The sequence below is a fragment of the Piliocolobus tephrosceles genome, unplaced genomic scaffold (assembly GCF_002776525.5).
Source record: "Piliocolobus tephrosceles isolate RC106 unplaced genomic scaffold, ASM277652v3 unscaffolded_21942, whole genome shotgun sequence".
Lineage (NCBI taxonomy): Eukaryota > Metazoa > Chordata > Mammalia > Primates > Cercopithecidae > Piliocolobus > Piliocolobus tephrosceles.
Window position 1 is genome coordinate 31,924 of NW_022304246.1, and position 13,437 is coordinate 45,360.

At 42.0% G+C, this 13,437-nt stretch overlaps 1 long non-coding RNA gene across 1 annotated transcript; it reads left to right on the forward strand.

Moving 5' to 3' along the window:
- Positions 1–592: 592 nt before the first annotated feature.
- On the forward strand, positions 593–11,830 carry LOC113221224. The gene is made up of 3 exons (XR_003307761.1): positions 593–800; positions 9,459–9,577; positions 11,784–11,830. It is a non-coding gene; the product is annotated as an uncharacterized LOC113221224 (long non-coding RNA).
- The last annotated feature ends 1,607 nt before the right edge of the window (positions 11,831–13,437 follow it).

Here is a 13,437-nt window from a genome sequence, read left to right on the forward strand (position 1 = left end):
TCCACTTTTAAAAAACATGATTTATTTCATTATGAAAGTTCATAGTTGATGTAATTAATACCTTTTTGTGGTCTTAATTCAATGGGTGTGGGCATCTGCACACTGTCGTGGGTCCACCGTTGTGGTGAAATTGCACACGGTGGTCTCACTGCCCTAAACAGCCAGGGCTCTCTGCCCATCCATCTTTTCCTCTCCCCAACCCCTGTCAACCATTGATTGTTTTACTATCTATGTAATTTTCCCTTTTCCAAAATGTCATGTAATTGGAATTTTACAGTATGTAGCCTTTTTGGCTTCTTTCACTTAGTGGTATGCGTTTTGGGTCCACTTTCATGATTAGATAGCTCATTTATTTTCTCACTGAATGATATTCCATTGTCTGTAGTTACCAGAATTTATTTATCCATTCACCTACTGAAGGATATGTTGGTTGCCTCCAGTTTCTGGCAATCCTGAATAAAGCTCTGAACATTTGTGTGCAAGTTTCTGTGTCGACATAACTCTTGAAGGAATGACAAGGAAAGGTGTATTTGCCAGATCCCAGGAATCAATATAAACATCCATGATAACCCCACCTTTTTTTTTTAAATGTATGATTTGGATGAAACAAGAGAACGAGACTGACTGTTGCTGAGTCCCTGCTGCAGTCCTGACACAGCTGGAGACACCCTGCTCTCCAGCTCTCCTTATTTTGTTGATGCTTTTGAGGACCATGTTGTCTGAGGAAGACGGTTCCCATCCAACTCTGCCCCTGGTGTGTCACGTGCTGGCCTTGTCAACATACATGAGAACCTGACAGGGTGAGTGTTATAACCCCATCTATAGAAAAGGAAACGTCTCTAAAGTCTTTAGCATCTTGCCTGAGTTCGGACACTTAGCAGAGGCCTGAGTTTAGATGCAGCCCCGTCTTGCTCTTTGACAGTCTCAGCACCACATGCCCTGGGTGACCCATGCAGTGAGTCACTGACAGCCCTCGTGGTTGGCCTGTGGCACAGCACAGAGTGAAATGGCCCACTGACCTTTTCAGACATTCAGGCAATTTGTGATAGAGCGTATGTGGTCACTCCCAGTTAGTTCTGTTGTTCAGTTTAATAGAATACCTAATTCTATGTTTATTACGAATAAAGGGAGATTTCTTGTGCTTTTTTTTTTCCTTTGGAGACGGAGTCTTGCTGTGTTGCCCAGGCTGGAGTACAGTGGCGTGATCTCACTCACTGCAAGCTCTGCCTCCCGGGTTCACGCCATTCTCCTGCCTCAGCCTCCTGAGTAGCTGGGACTACAGGCGCCTGCCACCATGCCTGGCCTGTTTGCATTTTTAGTAGAGATGGGTTTCACCGTGTTAGCCAAGATGGTCTCGATTTCCTGACATCATGATCCGCCCACCTCGGCCTCCCAAAGTGCTGGGACTACAGGCGTGAGCCACTGAGCCTGGCCTCTTGTGGTTTTTAAGAATATGAAGCATATCTATTTTTCCTACAAGTTGGAAGTTCCAATACTACAGGAAGCATAAGAGCAGGTTATAATGATGGGTCTTTTATAAGACTGAATTCACATCAAACTGAATCAGTAACTCCAGCCATATGAACAGGGTGAGACGTTAAACATTTAATGAAAAGAACTCCTTTCTTAGGTCACAGCAAGGACTAGATATATCTAATTACGCCCAGTAAGATGTATTGTGATATTTACAGTTAATCACTCATTTAATTCAAAGGGTATTTATTAATCGTCTGCTCTGGGCATAACATCAATCGAAAGCAATGTGTTCACATGGAAAAAAAAATTACCGGAGGTGGCTGGGCGCAGTGGCTCATGCCTGTAATCCCAGAACTTTGGGAGGCTGAGGCGGGTGGATCACCTGAGATTGGGAGTTTGAGACCAGCCTGACCTACATGGAGAAACTCCATCTCTACTAAAAATACAAAATTAGCTGGGCGTGGCGGTGCGTGCCTGTAATCCCAGCTACTTGGGAGGCTGAGGCAGGAGAATCACTTGAACTTGAGAGGAGGAGGTTGCAGTGAGCCGAGATTGTGCTACTGCACTCCAGCCTGGGCAGCAAGAGTGAAACTCCATCTCAAAAAAACAAAAACAAAAACAAAACGTACCTGAGGCTCTAAGTCAACTTTCCACAACCAGCACACATTTCTAATTTGAAATACATATCTAAAGCTTTGAATGCATAAATAGCTATCCCAATCTAGAACTAAGTCAATAGTTGCTTTGAATTGTTTAAATTATCCTGGGAATCTTCAGAAAGATATGTCTACATGAAACAATAAAGTTTATATTAGAATTAGTAAACTTTAGAAGACCATTTTAATCTTAATATATAAACATACTACCTAGGTACACTGTTTAAATACATCTACAACCTACTAATTTTAGATTTAAGTAAATCATTAAACTTTAAAGTTGGAAAAGATTCCAGTGTTAGAGCTCTAGACTGTAAATCCTGAATGTTTTTCTAAAATTTTTCGAGTTTTTATCTGGATATACAATTTTCCATGTCTCTAACAACTGCAAGGAATTTCACTTGGAGTCTCCACATAGTCAACTATGTGATGGCAACATCAGTGTAATAGATAGTATCACAAACATCCTGTGACTTTTATATGTATATTTTAAAATACTTTAAGTTCTGAGATACACGTGCAGAATGTGCAGGTTTGTTACATAGGTATACATGTGCCATGGTGGTTTGTTGCACCCATCAACCCATCATCTAAATTAGGTATTTCTCCTAATGCTATCCTTCCCCTAGCCCCCAACCCCACAACAGGCCCTGGTGTGTGATGTTCCCCTCCCTGTGTCCATTTGTTCTCATTGTTCAACTTCCACTTACGAGTGAGAATGTGTGGTGTTTGGTTTTCTGTTCCTGTGTTGATTTGCTGAGGATGATGGTTTCCAGCCTCATCCATGTGCCTGCGAAGGACTTGAACTCGTTGTTTTCCATGGCTCCATAGTATTCCATGGTGTATATGTGCCACATTTTCTTTATGCAGTCCCCAGCTAACTTTTGTATTTTTAGTAGAGATGTGGTTTCACCATGTTGGCCTGGCTGGCCTCAAACTCCTGGCCTCAAGTGATTTACCCGCCTTGGCCTCCCAAAGTGCTGGGATTACAGGTGTGAGCCGCCACGCCCGGCTGAGGTCAAGTTTTGGAGTTTTATCTTGTTCTTTTATTGGGCCTTGTTTCTCTGTTTGTTTGTGTGCCTTGTAACCTTTTTCTTTGACCGAGATTTGAATATCTAAAAAACGAATACCTCTTACAGTCTTTGCCTACTGGCTTTATGCGGAGGAAGACCTTCACCAATCACCTGGCTGGAGTTCTAAAACTTCTTGGACCTGTTTTGATCTCTTGCTCTTCCTGGCATCTGGCTGCAGAACTGCAGCTCTAGTGTGCTTCTTCCCTCTGTTTTTAGTGGCTTCCAAAATTCTAGTGCTAATCCCATCAGTGCTTTGAGTCAGGTGAAACAGAAAGCAGCCCCCTGGGCAGCCCCCACACGAGTCAAAATGTTTGGTGAAAGATCAGCTCTTTTGTTTCTGTTCCAAGGGGAGAGCTTGAGTGTGAAGAATTTTCTCCTGATTGCTCTGTACTGTATGGCATAGGGGAGCAGCACTAATGGACACACCAAATGCTATGAATTGTCCTTCCCTTTTCACTGAAATCCCTTTTTGGTTTTACAATGGCCTAGTTTAGGTCTAATTTCTCAGCTTGTTTATAGGATTCTCACAGAGGTATTCTGGTCAGTATATTGTTGTTAAGTTGGTGTCTCTGTGAGGAAAGAAGGGGCTGTAGCTTTCTAGTCCATCGTCTCTTGACATCTTACTATACAATATTTACTTACTTAATTAATTAATTTAGTTTTGAGACAGGGTCTCCAGACACTGCGGTTTCCCAGACTGGAGTGCAGTCACACAATCTTGGCTCATTGCAGCCTCCACCTCCCAGGCTCAGGTGATTCTACCTCCTCAGCCTCCTGAGTAGCTGGGACTACAGTCACACGCCACCATACCTGGCCAATTTTTTGTATTGTTTTCTTTGAATGGAAACAGGGTTTCACCATGTTGCCCAGGCTGCTCTCGAATTACTGCACTCAAGCAATCTGCCTACCTCAACCTCCCAAAGTGCTGGGATTGCAGGTGTGAGTCACCGTGCCCTGTCCTATGCAATTTTTAAATTTATGAGTTTTCAGATATCTAATGACTTCCTATTATGGTGAATGAAGATTTTCTTTTTTTTTAGATGGAGTTTTGCTCTTGTTGCCCAGGCTGGAGTGTAGTGACGTGATGTCGGCTCACTGCAACCTCCACCTCCTGGTTTCAAGTGATTCTCCTGCCTCAGCCTCCCGAGTAGCTGGGACTACAGGCACCTGCCACCACACCCTGATAATTTTGTATTTTTAGTAAAGATGGGGTTTCACCATGTTGGCCAGGCTGTTCTCGAACTCCCGACCTTCTGATCCTCCCGCCTCAGCCTCCCAATGTACTGGGATCACAGGCGTGAGCCACCATGCCTGGCCCTGAACATTTTTTAAAATCTAAATTTTACCCGTTTCTCACATTCTTTGTTTTCCCAAATTGTTGGGAACAAGCCCCCAAATTTGGCCATAAACTAGCCCCAAAACTGGCCATAAACAAAATCTCTGCCTTCTGCCTGGGGAACTCCCGCAAAAAGTTCCAACAGGGGTCTGTGGACCCTTGCCACTGGGGATGCTAGGATTACTTCTAGGAAGGTCTAGTTTAAATTTAAAAGGAGTACAAATATATACAGGAGTCATTGATTTAGATTACAATGGGGAAATTCAAACTGTTACATCTACATCTGTTCCCTGGAAAGCAGAGGCAGGAGAGCGTATAGCACAGCTCCTGATTATGCCGTATGTGGAAATGGGGAAATGTGAAATTAAATGATCAGGAGGATTTGGAAGCACAAATAAACAAGGCACAGCAGCTTATTGGGTGAATTAAATTACTGATAAACATCCTACCTGTGAAATAACTATTCAGGGAAAGAAATTTAAAGGTGTGGTAGATACAGGAGCAGACATTTCAATCATTTCTCTGTAACACTGGTGATCCGCATGGCCAATTCAATTTAACATAGTTTAATTTAACATAGTTGGAGTTGGTAAAGCCCCTGAAGAATATCAAAGTAGTTATGTTTTGCATTGTGAAGGGTCTGATGTACAACTTGGGACTATTCAGCCAATTATAATCTCTATACCTATAAATTTATGGGGGAGAGATTTATTACAACAATGCAGAGCACAAGTTCTAATTCCAGAACAATTATATAGCCCTCAAAGTCAACATATGATGCATTAAAAGGGGTATGTCCCTGGTGTGGGACTAGGAAAAAATTTGCAAGGTTTGAAAGAACTGCTTAAGTGGAAAGACAAAGTTCCCAACGAGGTTTAGGATAGCATTTTTGATGGTGGCCATCATTAAGCCTCCAGAACCTATACCTTTGAAATGCTATCCAAATTGGCTAGAACAATGGCTGCTGAGTAAAGAGAAACTACAGGCTTTAGAGGACTTGGTTACTAAACAATTTTCAATAATAATTTTCCTAAAATGAACCCATGTTACTGCCTCTGGTCTCAAATGTAGATGCAGCATTACCTGGAAAGAAGCTAAAGCTGGGCGGTTCCAAGATGGCCAAATAGGAACAGCTCCAGGCTACAGCTCACAGCATGAGTGACACAGAAGATGGGTGATTTCTGCATTTCCAACTGAGGTACTGGGTTCATCTCACTGGGGCGCATTGGACAGTGGGTGCTGGACAGTGGGTGCAGCCCACCGAGCGAGAGCCGAAGCAGGGTGAGACATTGCCTCACCCAGGAAGTGCAAGGGGTAAGGGAATTCCCTTTCCTAGCCAAGGGAAACCCTGACACACAACACCTGGAAATTCGGGTCACTCCCACCCTAATACTGTGCTTTTCCAAGGGTCTTAGCAAACTGCACACTAGGAGATTATATGCTGCACCTATCTTGGAGGGTTCTATGCCCACGGAGCTTCACTCATTGCTAGCACAGCAGTCTGAGATCTAACTGCAAGGCGGCAGTGAGGCTGGGGGAGGGGTGCCCGCCATTGCTGAGGCTTGAGTAGGTAAACAAAGGGACCAGGAAGCTCGAACTGCTTGGAGCCCACCGCAACTCAAGGAGGTCTGTCTGCCTCTGTAGACTCCACCTCTGGGGACAGGGCATAGCCAAACAAAAGTCTGCAGAAACCTCTGCAGATTTAAATGTCCCTGTCTGACAGCTTTGAAGAGAGTAGTGGTTCTCCCAGCACAGAGTTTGAGACCTGAGAATGGGCAGACTGCTTCCTCATGTGGGTCCCTGACCCCCGAGCAGCCTAACTGGGAGGCACCCCCCAGTAGGGGCCGACTGACTTCTCACACAGCCAGGTGTCCCTCTGAGATGAAGCTTCTAGAGGAACGATGAGGCAGCAACATTTGCTGTTCAGCAATATTCACCATTCTGCAGCCTCTGCAGCTGATACCCAGGCAAACAGGGTCTAGAGTGGACCTCCAGCAAACTCCAACAGACCTGCAGCTGATGATCCTGTTAGAAGGAAAACTAACAAACAGAAAGGACATCCACACCAAAATCCCATCTGTATGTCACCATCATCAAAGACCAAAGGTAGATAAAACCACCAAGATGGGGGAAAAACAGAGCAGAAAAGCTGAAAATTCTAAAAATCAGAGCACCTCTTCCCCTCCAAAGCAATGCAGCTCCTCACCAGCAATGGAACAAAGCTGGATGGAGAATGACTTTGATGAGTTGAGAGAAGAAGGCTTCAGATGATCAAACTTCTCTGAGCTAAAGGAGGAAGTTCGAACCCATCGCAAAGAAGCAAAAAACCTTGAAAAAAGATTAAACGAATGGCTAACTAGAATAACCAATGCAGAGAAGTCCTTAAATGACCTGATAGAGGTGAAAACCATGGCATGAGAACTACGTGACAAATGCACAAACTTCAGTAACCGATTTGATCAACTGGAAGAAAGGGTATCAATAATTGAAGAGCAAATGAATGAAATGAAGTGAGAAGAGAAGTTTAGAGAAAAAAGAGTAAAAAGAAATGAACAAAACCTCCAAGAAATATGGGACTATGTGAAAAGACCAAATTTACATCTGATTGGTATACCTGAAAGTGACGGGGAGAATGGAACCAAGTTGGAAAGCACTCTGCAGGATATTATCCAGGAGAACCTACCCAACCTAACAAGCCAGGCCAACATTCACATTCAGGAAATACAGAGAACACCACAAAGATATTCCTCAAGAAGGGCAACTCCAAGACACATAATTGTCAGATTCACCAAAGTCGAAATGAAGGAAAAAATGTTAAGGGCAGCCAGAGAGAAAGGTCGGGTTACCCACAAAGGGAAGCCCATCAGACTAACAGCGGATCTCTCAGCAGGAACTCTGCAAGCCAGAAGAGTGGGGGCCAATATTCATCATTCTTAAAGAAAAGAATTTTTAACACAGAATTTCATATCCAGCCAAACTAAGTTTCATAAGTGAAGGAGAAATAAAATCCTTTACAGACAAGCAAATGCTGAGAGATGTTGTCACCACCAGGGCTGCCCTGCAAGAGCTCCTGAAGGAAGCACTAAACATGGAAAGGAACAACTGGTACCAGCCACTGCAAAAACATGCCAAAATGTAAATACCATTGATGCTAGGAAGAAACCACATCAACTAATGGGCAAAATAACCAGCTAACATCATAATGACAGCATCATATTCACACATAACAATATTAACTTTAAATGTAAATGGGCTAAATGCTCCAATTAAAAGACACAGACTGGCAGATTGGATAAAGTGTCAAGACCCATCAGTGTGCTGTATTCAGGAGACCCATGTTATGTGCAAAGACACACATAGGCTCAAAATAAAGGGATGGAGGAAGATCTACCAAGCAAATGGAAAATAAAAAAAGGCAGGGGTTGCAATCCTAGTCTCTGATAAAACAAACTTTAAACCAACAAAGATCAAAAGAGACAAGGCCATTACATAATGGAAAAAGGATAAATTCAACAAGAAGAGCTAACTATGCTAAATATATATGCACCCAATACAGGAGCACCCAGATTCATAATTCCTAAGCAGTATAATTGTGAATTAGTGATGAACATATTTTTGAAAGTTCTTTAAGAGATTCAAGCAAGCACCCAGGTTTGAGAGCCATTGACACCAGGCAATCCTGTCACTCACAGATGAAGCTGTTAAGACATCCAGATCAGTCAGAGCTGATAGTCACTGCACACTGGCAGATGTGCCATGGGCACTGCTGGTTGTTATGACCACCATCTTTTCTCATTGGTCAATGGCCATCCTGTGTCCATAATGATGGTTAGCGTCCATGATAAAAATTTCAAATACAATTATATTTTGCAGCTAATAAGTAGTAACATTGAATGAGCACTAAGAATCTTCCTGCCATGAAGTCAGTTGTGTGTTCTCTGCATTCCCTGACCCTCACGTTTTGTGTAAAGTTTTGTGTATTACCTGATGAATAGAACAAAACTTGTTTGTGCCCATTAAACAGGTAATTCATGTTTTCAAAAGATAAGCATTATCTTTCCTTTATCACTTGTAATAATTCAACTCTGTAGTCCTGATCAGTGTGGCTTACAAACTGGAAGACAAAAGACATTTTAAAAAACCTAATAGCTAAGTTAGTTTTTGAAGCTATTAATATTGCTAAAATTATTGCTATAGAAAAGAGAAAAAAGCATGCTGAATAGAACTCTGTTCTTAGAGATTTCTCCTGAAAAAGTCACATGTTATTTCTTCTCACCTCCACTGGCAAAAAAAAAAAAAAAAGCTATATGGTCATGCAAAAATTTAAGCAGGTGGGTTGGAGTAGTCAGAATGCATTAATAAAAACTGAACTGAAAATATTTGGAGAACAGCACCAATGACTATCGTGAATGCCAACATGCATCCCTAACAACCCCGTGCTGTTACTCTCCAAAGTTTTTATGTCTTGCAAAGTATTAGAACTTCCTATCTGAAGCCATACCACTCAGGGACTGCAAAATACATAATGACATCTCCTTTAGGATGTCCTTAGAGAATTCAAGGAAAAGAAGTTAAATAATTTAAAAAGGGCTTTTGGATAAAGCTATTTAGCAGTAGGGGGTAAGAGTAGAGATAGATTGTAAAGATAATAGTAGGGTTAGCGTTAGGATTAGGGTCTGGGTCAGAGTCAGGGCCGGAAGTATGGTTAGAGGTGGGGTCATGGTCAGGGTCAAGATCAGAGTCAGGGTCAAAGTCAGGGTCAGAATTAGGGACCAGGGTAGGGATCGGGGTTTAGGGTCAGGGCCAAAGTCAGGGTCAGAATTAGGGACCAGGGTAGGGATCAGGGTTTAGGGTCAGGGTCCAAGTCTAGAGACAGGACTGCGGTTAGGATGAGAACCAGAGCTTTGTTCTCCTCAGGACCCACCCGAGGAGAGGCCATGGCTTGGAGCACCTGGTAGTGTGTCCACAGTGAAGACCAGAGTTTCGTTGTCCTCAAGACTGACCTGGGGGGACGTGGCTGCGGGCCAGTGAGGAAGGTGAGGCAAAAGCTTCCTGTCTGCTCTCCGGGTGCTAAAGGGAGCTCTGCCATGGGCTTTACTTCACATGTTATATCCTGCAAGTCTTGTTTTACAAAAGCATCCCTTCCTCGAGGCTTTGGTTGCTCATCATCACAGCGTGTCATAACACATGATAAGATTTGGGTTTGCTTCAGCGGGGAGATCTTGGTATAGAGAAAGGAGAAATGCTTAGAGCCCCTGTCAAGACAGTGGGATGAAAGCTGGAGATGGGCAGAGGCTGGAGGAAACATGTGCACCCCCTGTAAACGCTTTTATTCATGTTTTCATTACTCATTTTTCTTACAGTGTTAAATTAGTAAAAATAGTATTGAAAAATTGAAAAGTAGGCATATTAAAACTTGCAACATTATTTAAGTTTAAATATGTTATTTGTACCTCATCAACATTTTTTATTTTGTTGAGAAAGTCAAAGGTTAATTGGCAGCATATTTTTAATAGTAGATAGAATAATGTCTGTTTTATAAACATTGACATCCTACATTACATGTGTGAACCCTGAAAATCTGAGACAGGTCTCAGATGTTTTAGAAAGTTTATTTTGTCAAGTTTGAGGATGCACCCGTGATGCCTCTGCAGGAGGTCCCGACAACACAGGCCCAAGGTGGTCGGGGCCCAGCTTGGTTTTACACACTTTAGGGAGACGTGAGACATCAATCAATGTGTGAGAGATGTACCTTGGTTCACTCCAGGAAGGTGAGACAACATGAAGAGAAGGCCAGACAGGGAGCTTCCAGGTCATAAGTATGTAAGAGACAAATGGTTTCATTCTTTTGAGTTGCCGGTTACCCTCTCCCGAAGCGGCACTCAGATACGCATTTCTCTCGGTGAGCAGACGGGTGACTCTCAGAGGGAGTCCTGTGTTGGAGACAAGCATTCTGACCTGTAGCTGATTGCAGGAGCTTTCAGGAAAGCATCAGTGGGAAATAATATCTAAATGACAAAAGGTATGAAATGGCTATGATGAAAGATCTGATGAGAGTTAATTATACCACAATTGACAAAGATATCTGATATTTTTTCCTGTGGCATACAACATTTAAAATAACTGGAATTATGACTCATAACTCTATACCAGCACATAGCATGAATAAGGAGGACGTTGACAAATTTCCAGGAATTTTATATAATTTCTGAAAACATAATATTTTACCTATACAAATATAACACAGGGAAGGTTAGGTATCTCTTTTTATTTGTATATTTTGTATGGTTTTCCTTATAAAATATTACATCCTATTTTTCTTGCAAAACATGCCCTACTTTTTTTACATACTTTGGCTAGAGTTGTTTCTAGTTATTCTATTATTTCTAGTATTTTTTTTTTTTGAGACAGAGTCTCGCTCTGTCCCCCAGGCTGGAGTGCGGTGGCATGATCTCAGCTCACTGAAAGCTCCACCTCCTGGGCTCACACCATTCTCCTGCCTAAGTCTTCTGAGTAGCTGGGACTACAGGCGCTTGCCACCATGCCCAGCTAATTTTTTGTATTTTTAGTGGAGACAGGATTTCACCGTGTTAGCCAGGATGGTCTCAATCTCCTGACCTCATGATCCACCCATCTTGGCCTCCCAAAGTGCTGGGATTGTAAGCGTGAGCCACTGTGCCTGGCCTGTTTTTAGTAGTTTTATTTATATATATTGTATAATTTTAATACTTTTATTTTCCAGAGAAAACTAGGACATAGACCGTTTTAAACTGTCATATGTTAGCATTAAACTGTCATATGTTAGCATTCTGCAGTAGATTAGAAAATGTATGAGTATACCATCTCCCAACATCGGGATGTGTTTTCTTATAGTACATATGTTTCTCATAGTACACAGTACGGTGTGGTAGTTTCTCATAGTACATAGTACAGTGTGGTAGGCAAAAACATGTTTATTAACAGGCCAAAATATCTAGTTTCTTTGTAAAAATAAGAAGCCAAAAGTATATAAACTTGAATTACTTATGTCCAGTAATTAATGTTTTAGTATTGTATCTTATTTATAAATGATCTAGATATTTAATGGAAATATTTTACTTAGCTTAACTTTAAGGTTACAAATTACCAAAAGTATTTTGGAAACTACTATTAGGCAGATTTACTGTAAAAAACTTATTATTGAAATAATGTTTTTCACTTTTCACAACATGGCACCAAAAGCAAAGAAGGAAGCACCTAAAGCAAAGAAGGAAGCTCCTGCCCCTCCTAAGGCCAAAGCCAAAGCAAAGCTTTAAAGGCCAAGAAGGCAGTGTTGAAATGTGTCCACAGCCCCCCAAAAAGAGAAGATCTGCATGTCACCCACCTTCCAGCATCCCAAGACACTGTGACTGCGGAGGCAGCCCAGATATCCTGGGAAGAGCGCCTCCCGGAGAAACAAGCTTGACCACCATGTTATCATCAAGTTTCCACTGACCACTGAGTCAGCCATGAAGAAGATAGAAGACAACAACACGCTTGTGTTCACTGTCGATGTTAAAGCCAACAAGCACCAGATCAAACAGACTGTGAAGAAGCTCTGGGACGTGGATGTGGCCACGGTCAACATCCTGATTCAGCCTGATGGAGAGAAGAAGGCATATGTTCGACTGGCTCCTGATTATGATGCTTTGGATGTTGCCAACAAACTTGGGATCATCTAAACTGAGTCCTGTTGGCTGATTCTAAATAGATGCATATATTTTCACCATAAAAAAAGGAAATAATGTTTTTCATAAAAATGACGACTTAAAATCTAAAAGCTTATAGATTTGATTCTAATTATCTAGTAAGTATAATATTAGCTTCCTGTAAGCACTCAAGCAGAATAGAAACTTGTTTGTTGGCCAGGCACAGTGGTTCACACCTGTAATCCCAGCACTTTGGGAGGCCAAGGTGGGCGGATCATGAGGTCAGGAAATCAAGACCATCCTGGCTAACACTGTGGAACCCTGTCTCTACTAAAAATACAAAAAAAAAATTAGCTGGGCGTGGTGGCAGGCGCCTGTAGTCCCAGTTACTTGGGAGGCTGAGGTAGGAGAACGGCGTGAACCCAGGAGGCGGAGCTTGCAGTGAGCCAAGATTGCACCACTGCACCCCAGCATGGGTGACAGAGAGAGACTACATCTCAAAAACAAAAAAAAAAAAAACTTGTTTGTTTTATATTTAATAGTGATAACTCTGAAGACATAGTTGTTTTATTACACAAAAATATTAAATTTATCTTAATTAACTAAGTTGTCTCCAAATCACGTTAACTTGAAAAACATTTGGATCGGTTCCTATATTTCTATGAGTTTGGGGAATATTTATTTATAAATGATTTTTTTTCCAAGCCAAGTTAGAATAGAACACTTTTAGAGAATTTTATAAATGAATTTTGCAATGCTACATTTCTACTCCTTGGATTACAAGTTCTCAGGCATCCAAAATGATTAACAAAATGAAGATTTCTAGGGCTTCTGTGGGAGAGTATGGAAGGTCTTTTTCAACTTTTTAATGCTGTCAGCTGAAGAATGATGAGCTTCATAAATTTGGAAAGGAGAGATTTCATTATGTTTTTGTTTTTTTGAGTCGGAGTTTCACTCTTGTTGCCAAGGCTGGAGTGCAAGGGCGTGATCTTGGCTCACTGCAGGCTGCACCTCCCAGGTTCAAGCGATTATCCCGCCTCATCCTCCCTAGTAGCTGGGACTACAGGCATGCACCACCATGACCAGCTAATTTTTGTATTTTTAGTAGAGACGGGGTTTCACCATGTTGGCCAGGATAGTCTTGATCTCTTGGTCTCAGGTGATCCACCCGCCTCAGCTTCCCAAAGTGCTTTGATTACAGGCATGAGCTACTGCACCCAGTGAGAGAT